The sequence below is a fragment of the Octopus bimaculoides genome, chromosome 1 (genome assembly GCF_046866305.1).
Source record: "Octopus bimaculoides isolate indiv1 chromosome 1, ASM4686630v1, whole genome shotgun sequence".
In the NCBI taxonomy this organism is placed as follows: Eukaryota; Metazoa; Mollusca; class Cephalopoda; order Octopoda; family Octopodidae; genus Octopus; species Octopus bimaculoides.
This window is the reverse complement of record NC_142928.1, coordinates 11026628-11036345: the sequence shown is the minus strand read 5'-3', so window position 1 is coordinate 11036345 and position 9718 is coordinate 11026628. Positions and strand designations below refer to the sequence as shown.

At 37.4% G+C, this 9718-nt stretch overlaps 1 long non-coding RNA gene across 1 annotated transcript; it reads left to right on the top strand.

The window, feature by feature from the left end:
* Positions 1–1404: 1404 nt before the first annotated feature.
* On the top strand, positions 1405–5644 carry LOC128251589 (uncharacterized). Its single transcript, XR_008267188.2, has 2 exons — positions 1405–3359; positions 4621–5644. It is a non-coding gene; the product is annotated as an uncharacterized LOC128251589 (long non-coding RNA).
* The last annotated feature ends 4074 nt before the right edge of the window (positions 5645–9718 follow it).

Below are 9718 nucleotides of genomic sequence, written 5' to 3'. Positions count from 1 at the left end.
ATCAAGACAATCCAAAATGTGTTAAGTTCAAAGTAAACTAAGAAAATATCTCAAGATAAACGCACCCAGAAAGAACATTATAAAGAAATATAGTATTCTAAAAAAAAAAGCCAGTTTAGTATCTAAATTTTGATAACATCAATAGATTATGTGTGTATGTGTGTTTGTGTGTGTGTGTGCTTAATTCTTAATTTGTGGTAATGTGTTTAAATGTGCACGCATGCATATATGTTTGCGCGTGCGTGTGTGTGTACGCTGTGTGTATGTGTTTATGAATGCATGTACACTTGTGTATGTGTGTGTTTATGAATATATGTACATGTACACTTGGGTATGTGTGTGTTTATGAATATATGTACATGTGCACTTGGGTATGTGTGTGTTTATGAATATATGTACATGTACACTTGGGTATGTGTGTGTTTATTAATATATGTACATGTACACTTGGGTATGTGTGTGTTTATTAATATATGTACATGTACACTTGGGTATGTGTGTGTTTATTAATATATGTACATGTACACATGTGTATGTGTGTGTTTTCTGAATATATGTACATGTACGCCTGTGTATGTGTGTTTTCTGAATGTATGTACGCCTGTGTATGTGTGTTTCTGAATGTATGTACACTTGTGTATGTGTAAAACTTAACCGTCACTAGCAATTGAATTTTAACAAGTTTGTCTTACTAGTTTTAGGTGCCTACATTGTCGCGAACGAGCATAGACACCCTGTTCCTATGTCACCCATCAGTGGACTCTTTCTTTGGCTGAAATTTGGCGAAAGTAATGTCTTCGATAATAGCAAAGGTTACGATGTATAAAATGCGAATTTCCTATCGAAACTGCCTCCTTTCAGATTGCACTATTATCGCATATATTGACGGAACAGTTTCCATTCCTCGCTAGCGACACCGTGTGCTCCAGGATTCGGTTTTATACCTTATATATCGATGATATAGCCACGTCCAACATGTCCGCTCTTAGACTAGATTACCCGTCATTCCTTTGTAATGTTTTCCAACCTGTAACAGCCTGAACACCGTACGCCAAACTAATAGCGCAGTCATAGGGAGGGAGCGGTCTGCTCCGGGCGACGCTTTTACAGGGAGGGAATCTTTTGGGTCTGCTGTATGATCTTGAATTGGCTTGAGGAGCCCGGCAGATTCAAGGGTTACACCGAGCGGCACACACAAATCCATAGACTGAACCTTGAAAGTAACCTCCATTGTTGACACGCCATTTCTTTTCCTTCTTGAGGAGGGTAACACAAAATTTACCATTCTACGGTCAATAGTACAAATGAATAAGTGATATTTCCAAGGCTGGTTAATTAAGCTGAATACTTGGTATTTAGCATCTGCTAACGATGTATATTACAACACAAAACACCCATTGAGGTTCTAAAATTTTTATTGCTTAAATTCTGATGTATACAGGTAGACATGTGACTGAATATTTTAAAACTTGAGTATGCATGTACATGTATAGTTTTACAAGAAAGTAAAGTTCTCGGTGGAGAATAAAGACAAAAGAATTTTTTTTTTTTTTTTTAATACAAATAATTAAACCCTACCGAGAAGTGTATTTTGTGATGTAATCGTCTGATCATATCTGTCCATATCCAAAGCATTCGATACAGGTTCATCCACCTGAGCATTGCAATCTGTTTCTGTTCCTTTCGAAGAACTGCTTTCTGAAACATGCGACAATAACATTTTGTCATTATTTGCCTGTTCTGAAATTTCTTGAGAGGTCACCGCTTGAACTTCCGACGAAGTTGAGTGCTTGGGAACTGTCCTACGTTTCGGCTTTCTCTGCTTTAACTTCCGATTCGAAGTACTTTGAACTCTTGTACAATTATGTCCCCTGGAGTCTCTCATACCCTTGGCTCTTTTCTTCGTTCTGAAAAGAGCCCTGTAAGAATTTCCCGATTGACTTCTACTCAGACACTTTGGATGCCGGTTACTATTGCTTAATACCCGATTGCTCCACGTATTATGCTTTGAAGAGTATTTCAGTTTGGGGTATCTCTGACTCCTTTTCTTTGCTTTTCTCTCTTCTTTGCATACTCTGTATGGACATCTACGAGAAGAGCCTTTTAAACTGGTCATCTTTCTATCTGAGGTTTTAAGCCACTATGTAGAAAAATAGGTCTCGAAGAGGTTAATGGAACACGGCAAATGTAAGCGCTGGAAGAAATTATGCCGCTTTTATAGACTTTTAATGCAAGTGTGACGTCATAAAGGAGACTATAGACTATTCTATTCTCGGAAATAACAAACCCAGCTCTGAACGATACTTGCATTGTTCATATCTATTTTACATTTGTATCACAGGTGGGAGACTTCATCTTCCACCCGGTTTAACACCATCACCAGGCTCCATGGATTCACTTATCAGAGTCCACTCCGGTTTGAAGATAGCTTCCTCCCTCCTGCTCACAAATCTCAATGGCCCTGCAAAGGCTCATGGGAATTTCTTTCCCTCCTGACTGAAAGATTAAGAAAGAAACCCATCAAGTTCCCTATAAATACCTTTTTTTTTTTTACTTCCAAATATTGTTTTAGCTTTCAATGCAAATCTTAAATGCTTCTTTCTTGTGTGAATACGTTTATATAAATAAATACTCGAAGTAAATATTCGACAATAAAACCAATGAGAGATTGTCACATGTCGAAGTAAATGTTCCACGGTCGGTGTTTCCCTCAACTGCATAATCACATACAAAATTTCCTCACTGACTACACTCTATTATCATATAGTTACATACTCTTCAAATGGAAGTCATTTAATCCGCTTACCTATGAACTACTATATTTCATTCAATTTGCCATAAAGGCAGTACACAGAGGAGTAGCTGAGGGCTGGACAAAGACATTAATGACATGAGATGAATGATGAACGTGATGATATTAATGGGAGAAGACAGAAGCCGCCCGCCGAACTTTGCATCTCTAAAACAGTGTTCTTTTATAAATTTATACATAAATTAACAAATATGAGGCTATTAACCTCTTACTTTACAATTTCAATTTATCATGTCTTTCAAATGAGGCACTTGCCTCTTACACTTTTCTTTTCATGGGCCACACGCCCTTTCAATATGAGGCACTCGTCCTCTTACATTTTACCGCCCGAATAGACTCCGTGCTTCACTTAAGCACCTCGCTGGTTCTTCATCGGGCCACTTCAGTAAGTAGCGGAATTGCGTCTTTGGTGAATGAATTCATTACCTAGGAACTTCTAATGAACCTGATCATTAAGCGAGCCCTGGCTTGGGCTAATATCCCTTTAGTTCTGAAGCCGGCGGGATTATCCAGAAATGATGGTCTTACACTTTTCCCTGGGTAAGAGGTAGGTGCTTCATCTAGGACTCTTTTGACCCTTCTCACATTCTGAATGCTGCGGTAAATGGTGGCAGCGGGGTCACTGCTTCTGTAGCCAAACAGAATAAAATCCTTACGTATCGAGACTTGTCGGTGAACCATTTCTTCAAGCCTGCAACGTTTGAGATGTTTGGTGGGGCTGGGCCGCTAACAACAAAGTTCTTGCCATCGTCAGTGGATCGCTTTACCGAGGTGTCAGGTGATGCCCGTGAGGGTACTTGACTGTTCCAAAGCCTTAGTCTCGCCATCGCCTGTGGTAACGATGCGAGCATGTTGGCTTACTCCAATAGGTTCTGTTGAACCTTGTGATGTGCGGTCAATCGAAGTTAATATTTTTCCTATTTTTCTTTCTTTCTTTCTTTCTTTCTTTCTTTCTTTCTTTCTCTCTTTCTTTCTCTCTTTCTTCCTTTCTTTCTTTCTTTCTTTCTCTGCGTGTATGTGTGTGTGCGCGTGCGCGTGTTAATAACACTTAGAATGAGGTACTTTTTCCACTCACCAAAGTGAATGGAGCTTTGACCAGGAGGAACTGATGTCATCGGACGATATCCAACGTTCATCGGGTGTTTCAACCTTAAATCGAAACACTCTCCCGTTGGTGGGTCAGCAGAAGTGGCTTGACCATTGCTCCTCATCTCCTGGCTTCAAGCTTAACTCCCCTCTCTTGCTCCAAAACCAACAAGAGGCTCTTTCATGTATGTATGTGATTGTTCACTTTCATTTCAAGATTTCTTGCCACTAGAGAAAGAACCAGTTTCTGACCTAGATCCAAGGCCCCTTCATTGAAATTTAAACATCAACAACAGGGTATGTATGTATGTATGTATGTATGTATGTATGTATGTATGTAAGGTGTACAGATTTGTATGTTTTACTTTATGTATGTATTCTCATGCATATAGTTGCATATCTACGCAAGCTTATATATACTTAGAATATAAACTTTTGGAAAGTTTTCCAGATTTTTACAGTCCCAGTAATGGACTGGATCTGTAGTCTTCGAATTAGCTTTCTCCTTTCTGGTTTTGAGAAGCATAATTTCTCGAGATTGGTATTTAGGCGGTGTGTTACATATGTATGTATGTATGCATGTATGTATAGAAGTATGTATGTATGTATGTATGTGTTTGTGTGTATGTATGTGTGTATCAACCAAAAATGTGTAGTATTAAAACGGGCCAGTTCAAAGTTCACTCATTTAACTTCATTTTTTTCTTCTCTTTTTGGACTAGTTCAATAGAAAACAAGAGCACTCAGAGAGTGCAAACCTCTGACAAAGCAACACCAACGTCCTCTCAACGATTAGCTGGAGATGATTTTTAAAATGAGAATATCTGAAATAAACTCGACTGCTCTCACAAACGAGAATACTAAAAATGAACCCGACCGCTCTCAAAAATTAAGTAAAAAAAAAAAACGATCGATCCCAAGATCTAATCAGTTCGTGCCAGTCATGAGGCCAAACATCCCTGAAAGTTTCATTCAAATCCATTCAGCGGTTCTTGGAGATATCTTATCCACGGACAAATAAACAAACAAATACGACTGAAAACAATACCTCCGCCTTCGCTAAGGTGAAGGTAATAATCGGTTTATGACGATTTGAATATTTTCAAGATGTTTTGTTCGTTAACCAATTGTCTATTTGGAATGCAACAGAAAATTCCAGTTTGCATTAAACTTTTCTTGTAATGAATTTGCTATTTGTTTCAAAGCTGTCATGGGTTCGAACTGAACAGCAATTCTTTTCTTGGTTCAATCATTGGACTGTAGCCATACTGGAGCATCACCTTGAACGGTTTAACGGTGGCTGGCAATTTTTCTATCGAAACCTTTTACCGAACAGCTAAGTTACGGAGTCGTAAACAAACCAACGCCATGAGGAGTCAAAGAATTGCGAACGCGCTCATATAAATATGCATATATGCACACACACGACAAGATTTCACGCAGTTTCCATCTACCAGATTCACTCACAAGACATTGGACGGCCTGGTCCAAACCACGTAGACGTGAAGCGACCTTCTTAACCATCCAGCCAAACCTGCACCTAAAAACCCTGAAGTAATTTGAGCATTCAGCCTTTTGATAAAGAGTCAGAAGCACTACTGTTGCTTCACATTGCTCAGTCCGAAATTCACCAACGCACCAGTTTGGAATACATTCAGCAGAAGATACCTTTATGTAACGTTAAACCTATTCCATATTTTTTTAATATAATACCTTTCCTAACAAAATAAATATTATTACAAGATAGTTCTAGCTTCAATGTTGAGGTATTTTGAAACATCTCAGTATATATATATTGATTTATTTAGAGAGAAATACAAGTCCCAAAGCATTTAAAAGATTTTGGTGCCATCCATATATATGTAGTTCAAAATATAAACAATGATAAACCATAAAATAAATTTTCATTCTTCAAAATGAAATAAAACTAACAGTAAGATGGAAAATAATGTTAATTTTTCTATACTTCCAACTTATCAATGTTTGAAAAGTTTTCTACAACTTCTTTTTTTTTTTCAATTGCAAAGTTTTTTGATTAGATCCTCAAAATGAATCTTACTTAACACGTCTGCTTAGTAGAGATAAAGCATCCTGAATATTATTTTAGCAAGTTTAAAGTGATTTCGTTTGTGCTGTAAACCATTTACCATTTCTGTGGTACTCACCTTCTTCTTTTGATACCCAAAGCATGTGCTTATTTACTTAATGCAGCGCTGCAGAAATATTTGCAAACCTAAAGTCAGGGAGCTGGAAGAATCGTTACTGCGCCGGACTAAATGCGTTGTGGTGTTTCTTCCGACTTTACCTTCTGATATCAAATTCCGCCAGATTGACTTCGCTTTTCATCCTTTCGGGGTCGATAAAATAAGCACCAGTTGAGGACTGCTCTCCCTAAATTGCTGGCCTTGTGCTAAACTTTGAAACCAATATTTGTTAACCGAGCAATATAGAGAGTAATATATTTTATTTGAGAATATCACAAATAAAAATTCAGAACAACAATAATTCAATAGGAAAGAGCAGGATTTACAAAACAATACAGCAATAATAAAATGACACACCGGAAGTCTGACATACCAAACAAAATTTCAAAATTCACTTTTGATGTCTGATTGGTGGCAATTTCTATAGGGCTTTCCTATAAGTAGGTTATCTCCCTTGGCTAGGCGGCGCTCCATGTAGATAATTAAACTTCCAGAGACTACCCACGCCATTGTTATTGTTTTACGTCTTATCATGGATATAAAGCAGCTTGATGATTCAGCTATCGAAGTACTTACTGTGCCTGAGTTAAAGAAATATTTAAGATTATATGGACAGTATGTTACTGGAAGAAAGGCGGACTTGACTGAAAGGTTGAAAGGAATAAAAATTCTGTCGATGAAGAATGTCAACAAAGTAAATTCATCGGACGATACTTCAGACAGGAATAAGCAGAAGCTTTATATCTCCTCTCGGTGAAGTATTGCCTGATCTAAAGATCTTTGTAAGTTGCCGAATTTCACAGATAATGACATAATTACCTCGTGCTATGGATGAAAACAAAACAACAGTTAAGGAGTGGCATATTTTACCACGACAGACACGTACACAGCATCGAATACCACGATGTGAGTGAAAGCCGCTCTCACTGTATTGTCCGGTGTCTGGTAACCCCTTCAATACCGACATCAAACCAAAAAAAGAATCCTGACCACAGAGTGTGGGTAATTATGTCAAAGGTCACTGGCAATGTGCATTCAGCTGATTGCAACTGTTAAAGCAAGTCACTGAACATGCGTACATGTCATACGGGAGAGTTCCAATCAGGGGTGGATAACAACCTTATAAGAACCCCCTATACTCGTAAAGTTGTCAATCTTTCAGTCAATTTTATTGACAGATCTACATGACAGAAGTAAACTTAGGCGACAATGTGGGACTAAAGATGATTTATTTACATCATTCTGTCATGAACACGTGTTACGAAACAATTTCAGAGATAGTAAGAAACTATTCACGATTTTCGTTTCGTCTATCAATGACTTATGTTTTCCCGTAAATGTGATTGGTTTCATCTTTATATAAAACTAGCAGAAATACCCGGCGTTGCTCGGGTTAGGGATTCACACAAACAGACAGACACACACACACACACACACACACACATTCCCAATACATGTAGGATTCCTCACCATACAGGTGACAGGCACAGCTGTAAGATGCATTACGGATCTATAGCAATTGGAAGGGCATGACCCAATTGAAATAGCAACGAGTGACGTTTGGAGTAAAAGGAAATGAAAGTGTCGCCTCTGGAGTTTGCAAATGACCACTATACCGATAGGTAACTGTGCAGACAAAATTTACAATCGATAAATGTCTTAGAACAACCAGTCTCTCATCTGGGAAGGCCTTGAAATCAATGTTACCAGCTGGGGACTATGTGTGTCGCAGTGATAATAAAAAGACTCAAAGGAGGTCTGCAACGAAATAATTTTATTCAACACTTTGCAAGTGAATCAGTGGAGGCAAAGATGCGTCTCATTTACTTGACAATTTATGCACCACATTGCAGAAATCACAATGTAAGTATATCTGAAAGGGTAGTCTTACACTGTTGTACTGTTGAATTACAAATAATGCTCATCTGTTATGTTCGGGTTAAAATTTCATCGACATCAAAAATATATGAATTTTCATGGGAGTTATGGCCGTTATGCATAGAATATAATTTCCAAATTTCATAAAGATCCATTCAGTACTTTTGACGTAGTTTTGGATAAGAAAACAAATGACTAATGTGTGTGTTTGTGTGTATGTGTGTGATGGGTGTATATATGTATAGATATCTGTATGCATGTATATATATGTATATATGTGTACATATTACATGTACATCTATATATATATACATCTACACATATGTATACATATACATGTATGCATATAGATCTATATTTATATATATATCTATATATATACGTATACATATACATCTATATGTATACATATACATCTCTCTCTCTCTCTCTCTCTCTGAAAGTATCTGTCATTACAGTATCGAAATGTGATTGTTTCAGTTAGTGGAATAGTTTCATTTTTAAAGTGAAAGTATTTGACATGAGTGTTTTTGTTTCACTTTTGACACGTAATACTTAAATAGTGGAGGAGATATTATGTTGCCGTGGGCTCGAACACTGCAAGAAGTTAAAAAATTCTTTTGACTAAAACACAATTGGGACTCTAAGTAAGGCATCTGTAAAATTTGAATGAAATTGGTTGCGTAGTTCTCGAGTTTTAGGGATTCACACACACACACACACACACACACACACACAGACAGACACACATTCTTATTTTTAGATATAGAGATATATGTACGGATTACATGAAGTTACAGGATGTTACTTCCGACTTCTATTGCAATATACATTCATTTTTCAAGGACCATTTACTTTCACTTTATTTACAGCGATGACTGCATGTTAACCCGCACAAGAATAAATCTTTAAATGTATTTTTCTTGCCTGTTGTGTTAGATTGAACAATGAATTCAATAAATTATTGCCGTGATCAGTTTAACGCTCCTGTTGAATTAATAATGAATTTTAAAGATGGGAACAAAGCCAAACATTTTAGGGATAAGTATAAACGATTATACTGACCGCAGTACTTCAGAGGTATTTATTTTATCGATTTTGGAAGGATAAAGATCAAACTCAACCACGGTAAAATTCGAATAAAGACACTAAAAAGATGTTAACGAATGCCGCAAAGCATTTATTTTGTATGGCAATCCCTCTCCACATTTCATTAAGATCTGTACAGTTTATTTGGTACAATAAAGTTTCTTCGTCTAAGATTGTTTCTAGACCATCAAGGCCAGGGGTTTGGGCGGATAGGAGTTAATCGATTACGTTGGCCCTAGCACTTGGTTGGTACTTAATTTAACGACTCCGAAAGAATAAAAAGCAAAGTCGCTATCGGCAGAATTTGAACTCAGAGCATAAAGTTGAGTGAAATGCTGCTAAGCATTTTGCCCACTTGCTAACGGTTCTGCCAGCTCGCCGTCTAAGTTGTAATATTTTTTATTCAATACAAAGCCAATGTTTATTCTATTTATTGTACACACCATACATGTTGTATTATTCAGTCTAGGCTACCTCCTATTGAGAAGACTAACAACTAAAAAGAACTTCGAGATATGACCATCCTGTCTTTCTGGTTATCTGGGCAGTGCCGTAGCGTGGGTTTTGGCTACTCTGAGCGGTAGCCATATTGGCCAATTCTTCCCTAAATGTAACATAGCTTCAACATATATTTGAACAAGAAATCACC